Consider the following 5,778-nt stretch of genomic DNA (forward strand, 5'->3'; position numbering starts at 1 on the left):
TGTTGCTTGTTTAACCTACAGATCTCATTAAATAGTAACAAGGTTACACTCAAATACTGAACATACGGACATTGTCAAATCGTTTAGTCCTGAATTTCCATTATTCCCACCGTAACAAGGTACTCAAATATTTAACATCCAGACAATGACCAGTTACTCATCTCACTGGCTGAAGGCACCACATTGTCTAACAGTATCTTTTCCATCCAAACTTCAATCTTCTTGTTTTTTAATCCAAACTTCAGACTGCGTGCTGAAGCAAAGAGTTCAGCAATGCAGGACTATGCTCACACAGAGGATACGATTTGACAACTAGACTTGCAGATCAAGCATCAATCACAAAGGCAACAAAATTATCCAACAGCACCAGGTGTCTTTCACTTGTTTGTCCCAAACTTTCAGCCACTGGTACAACAAGAATTGAGGTTCCACTGAGATTTGAACTCAGATTGCTGGATTCAAAGTCCAGAGTGCTCACCATTACACCATGGAACCAACCACACAAAAATCTTTGAAACAGTTCTCAAAAGCAAAAAAATCATCTCCAACATTACACTTTGGCTCGGCCTTTTCTCATGTTTCGCGTCAGTTCCCAATATTGGGGATGTCCAGAACCATGGAACACAGTCCAGGAATAATGGGTAAGCCATTTAGGACCGAGATGAGGAGAACCTTCTTCACTCAGAGAGTTGTTAACCTGTGCAATTCACTACTGCAGAGAGTTTTTGATGACAGTTCATTGGATATATTCAAGAGGGAGTTAGATGTTGCCCTGACGGCTAAAGGGATCAAGAGGTATGGAGACAACGCAGGAATTGGGTACTGAGGTGAATGATCAGCCATGATCTTACTGAGTGATGGTGCAGGCTTGAAGGGCTGAATGGCCTACTCCTGCAAGTATTTTCTATGTTTCTATGAAGTGCCTGCATTTCAAAAAGCGTTGCATTTATTCATCCTGCGGAATGCATATTGCACAGATAATCTCAGCACACATTGTGCAGGCAAAGGCAGCATTAGATAAAAACACTGGTTTATCCTCCGCTGATTTGTAAAAGGTAACTGATTGTTGAGCAGACGATTTGACAACTAGACTTGTGGATCAAGCATCAGTGACAACGGTGACAAAACCGCCCTCGAACACCAGGTATCTTTCACTTGTTTGTCCCTAAATTTCAGCAGTTGGGACAACAAGCATGCAGGTTCTACAGAGATTTGAACTCAGATAACTGGATTTGAAGTCCAGAGTGCTCACCATTACACCATGGAACCAACTACACCCAAATCTTTGAAACATTTCTCAAAAACAGCAAAATCATCTCCAACATTACACTTTGGCTCGGCCTTTTTTTATCTAAAGTTGCAGTGCCTGCATTTCAAAAAGCGTTATTTTTGTTCATCTTGCTGAATGCATATTGCACAGATAATCTCAGCACACATTGTGCAGGTAAAGGCAGCATTTTAGACAATAAACTGATTCCTCCTCCGCTGATTTGTAACAGGTAACTGATGGTTAGCAACATAGAAACATAGAAAAAAAAAGGTGCAGGATTAGGCCATTCGGTCTTCGAGCCTTCCCCGCCATTCTATAAGATCATGGCTGACCATTCCTTCAGTACCCCTATCCTGCTTTCTCTCCATACCCCTTGATCCCGTTAACCGTAAGAGCCATATCTAACTCCCTCTTGAATATATCCAATGAACTGGCATCAGCAACTCTCTGCGGCAGGAAATTCCACAGGTTAAGAACTCTCTGAGTGAAGAAGTTTCTCCTCATCTTGGTCCTAAATGGCCTACCCCTTATCCTAAGACTATAACCCCTGGTTCTGGACTTCCCCAACATCGGGAACATTCTTCCTGTATCTAACCTGTCCAGTCCCGTCAGAATCTTATATTTTTCTATGAGATCCCCTCTCATCCTTCTAAACTCCAGTGAATGAACACATGATTTGCCAACGAGACTTGTCAATCAAGCATCAATGACAAAGGCAACAAAACTGCCCACCAGGTGTCTTTCATCTGTTTGTCCCAACTTTTCAGCAGCTGGGACAACAAGCATTCAGGTTCCCCCAAGATTTGAACTCAGATCGCTGAATTCAGAGTCCTTACCATTACACCATGGAACCAACAATGCAAAAATTATTTGAAACATTTCTCAAAAACAATAAAATCATCTCCAACATTACACGTTGGCTCAGCCTTTTCTCTTCCATAGCGTTCCCCTCTTTACGTTCTGCTAATTATCGATGCAGACCAATTCACACAGATGCTGTCGAGGCTATGGGTTCTCAAGTGCCTGTTTTTGTTTCACACAGTTCATCACAGCTTGTACTTCAGTCTTGCCAGGTAAAAAGTGCATTAGCATTGCAATGCATTAATGTAAATGCTTGGCATGAAAAGAAAATACAAATTTTTTCGAGTACAAAACATGCAGTGCCTGAATTTCAAAAAGCATTGCTTTTATTCATCCAGCTGAAAGCATATTGCACAGATAATCTCAGCACACATTGTGCAGGTAAAGGCAGCATTAGATAAAAAAAACTGGTTTCTCCTCCGTTAATTGGTAACAGGTAACTGATGGTTGAACACACGATTTGACAACTAGACTTGCAGGTCAAGCATCACTGACAAAGGCAATAAAACTGCCCACCAACACCAGGTGTCTTTCACTTGTTTGTCGCAAATTTTCAGCAGCTGGGACAGCAAGAATTGAGGTTCCACCACAATGTGAACTCAGATCACTGATTTTCTGAGTACAGAATGCTCACCATTACACCATGGAACCAATCATGCCAAAGTTTTTGAAACATAGAAACATAGAAAATAGGTGCAGGAGTAGGATTGCAAAAATTCATTGGACAACCCCCCAGTGTGTGGACTCATTGGAAAGGAAATTTAATTTGGAACTATCAACCAGAAAGTTTGCGATCCTAAAGTGCACATGGAAGAAACTACAAGTTTTAATCGAATTTGGAATTTTACAAGGCAGATTGGGTCCGTGTGGAAAGGGCTGAGAACTAAAAGATCGTTCAAAGAAAGCAGTTTGGGAATTGAAGCTGTCTGGGATATTGAAGCTGAACAAATTGTGTGGGGAATTGTGTAAACTCGAAAACCCATCTCCCCTGGAGACATTAACATAGCAACAAGCAACCCAGAGATAGCCAGCCATCACTCTGAGCAGGAAACCCATCCAGCGTATACATAATCACAATGGCCCATCCAGCCCGCATGGAAAACCCAGGCCTCGGCTGACATTGCAAATACAAAAAATCTAATTTTCCCGATCAAGAAACAAATTCAAAAGATCAACACATCCGAGACAGGTTACCATTAATGGGCCCGCCAAAATATAACAAAGAGATATCAAGCCCGCCAAAATTAAAACAAAGAATCGGGGCTCATTTGGCACGCAGATTAGAACGGCTCCCAAAGTATAACTGGGGCCTTGTTTTTTAACGAAAGAAGGAGAACGGGAAGGAAGGAAAAAGGAGAGAGATCGCCACAGCAGTTTGTAACAAGCCTTCCAGAGAGCTTGCTACACAGCCTCCTATGCAGCTCTTCTGAGCTCCAACATCTTCAGCCTCGACGACACTCCTGGACCACACTGCCCTGCTACCGAAGGAGAAGGAAGAACATCATCACAGCAGAGAAAGCAGTTCCCAGTAACTTCGGACATCATCATCGCGGCAGCAACTGACCACAGCCAACTTGGTAACATCGAAAACACCGCGATCGGCAAATTCTAAGAACAAAAGTCCTCAAGAAGAAACCGAAGCTTCGAAAGTTTCCCCTCTACAATCTGTTCCTCGATACCAACAGGTGAAACATTACCTAAAGAACTTTAAAACCTATTGCTGACGGAAGAAAGTGGGTACTCACCCCATAAATCCAATACGCACCCTACCGCATCAGCGGACACCACCCAACTGAAGACTACGCAGTAAGAAGTCTTCCACGATGTTCGGGGTACGGCAAGCAGAACGTACAGAGTCCAGCGAACCTCAAAACTGCAAACCACCGCCAACTGACAATAAGAGGATTGGTGAGCATAATCCCTGTTTGCCCTCGAGTTTCACCGAATCAGAGTTAGGCATTGGGAGGTGGGAGGTGTATTATTTTTCTGTAACCCCTTTAAAGTGTGATAAGTGTTTTTTATTCGAGTAATTACAAGCTCGACATTTTACGTTCTTGCACTTAATAAAATTGAGGTTCTTTGCACCAAAACCAATTGTCTCTTGCACTTTGTCACATCCCCAAATAAATCCAAAGTCTAGAACCCAGAGAGTGCGAGCGATTCAAACCGCTCAGAAGGTCAGAGGTGAACCTCACCCCACACACCACGCCCGACAGAATGGCGACCACGGCAGGACTTTGGTATAAAGGATGTGATGCAGAGATTGCTGTTTTGGAGAAAAGAACAAAGATGGAAGAGAGGATTTCCTCCTATGTGTATAAGAAAGTGAATGTCACTAAGGAATGGGTGCTTGGTCTGTTGCGCGCTGAGCGTTCAGGAGACGCTACGGTCCAGTGGACAGCCAGCAAGTACCACAAGGAATTAGTAGAAAAGGCAATTTGGTTGTCCTGACGATAGCAACAGGTCCAACCCCTAGATAAGAACATCGAGTCAATGCAGGCAGAACGATGTGAATGTGCAGAAACATCACATGACATGGCTATGGCAGAAGAAAGGTGTGGGGGGAACTCCATAAACTAAAAGATGGAAAGACACAGCGAATGGAAATGTTCAAAAACAGCCAGGACTGTTTTCAGTGTAAGGTTACCGAGGCTAAGAATAATGAAAAGATATTGTGGGAGGAAAACACTCGCCTCACCCTTCAAGTAAAAGAGCTGAAGGATAGGTTAAGAGACGTACAGCAGCTTATAAAGTAGCCAGCACTAATGGGTTTGAGTCAGGAGACCACGGTCCCTGCCAGCAACAAACAAAAGTTTAACCCTTACTCTGTGCAAGGCAAAAGGCAAGGTATTCCTAATAAACCCGGGTATGGCCCGGGTAAACCTGGAAGAGAAGGAGGAAACTGTTCAACCACCACCTGTGGTGCCGGTGACTATACCGGTTCGGCAGCAGGAGGGTGAACGAGTTGTTGGGCGGACAGAGAAAGTGGACCACCACCACCTGTGGCACCGAGTTTCAGCTTGGCTTGGCAGCAGGGAGGAGGGGTAGGCGAGCCAGAACAGGAAGGGCCAGAACCAGGGCCAATGTGCCCGGTCCGACAACAAATGTTTCGCCCGCCCACCGGTGCTGGGGGTCTGGGGCCCCTGGAAAGTCAGTTTGTGGTTCCCCACACGACCCAACAGCTCAGGGCTATGATAAGTCACCTGGGAAAGCACACCCCAAAGGGGGACACCTCGGTCCACTTTATGGAAGTGGAACAGGCATGGGATATTAATGGGTGTGATGATGCTGAGATAGCAAATATGCACCTCCTCTCACTGGACGGCAATCTGTACCAGTCCCTCTCTGCCGAGAGCAAAAGGGCGCAAAGGACATGTGCCGCTGTCCAGGAAGATATTCGAGAAGCCATGGACTGTAATGATGGGAGTCCCAACAGTGCAGCTCACAGGGAAAATCCGACAGGTTTTCGCAGACAGGCTGTGGCCTGTGTACCAGAGCGTCTGTGGAGGGGACCTCGACCGGAATCACCTAACCCGGGATGAGAGAGCCCACTGGCTCCGAAGCCTGATGGCAAACAATTTACCACATATAAGGACAAAGGCTGAGGCCTGGTTTGACCCGAGAGATCCCCAGGCCACCGAACAGGG

The 5,778-nt window shown here is 45.0% G+C and overlaps 1 non-coding gene across 1 annotated transcript; it reads right to left on the reverse strand.

Moving 5' to 3' along the window:
• Positions 1-423: 423 nt before the first annotated feature.
• Positions 424-495, reverse strand: trnaq-uug (transfer RNA glutamine (anticodon UUG)). The gene has a single exon. It is a non-coding gene; the product is annotated as a tRNA-Gln (tRNA).
• Between the last annotated feature and the right edge of the window lie 5,283 nt (positions 496-5,778).

The sequence above is a fragment of the Pristiophorus japonicus genome, unplaced genomic scaffold (assembly GCF_044704955.1).
Source record: "Pristiophorus japonicus isolate sPriJap1 unplaced genomic scaffold, sPriJap1.hap1 HAP1_SCAFFOLD_262, whole genome shotgun sequence".
In the NCBI taxonomy this organism is placed as follows: Eukaryota; Metazoa; Chordata; class Chondrichthyes; family Pristiophoridae; genus Pristiophorus; species Pristiophorus japonicus.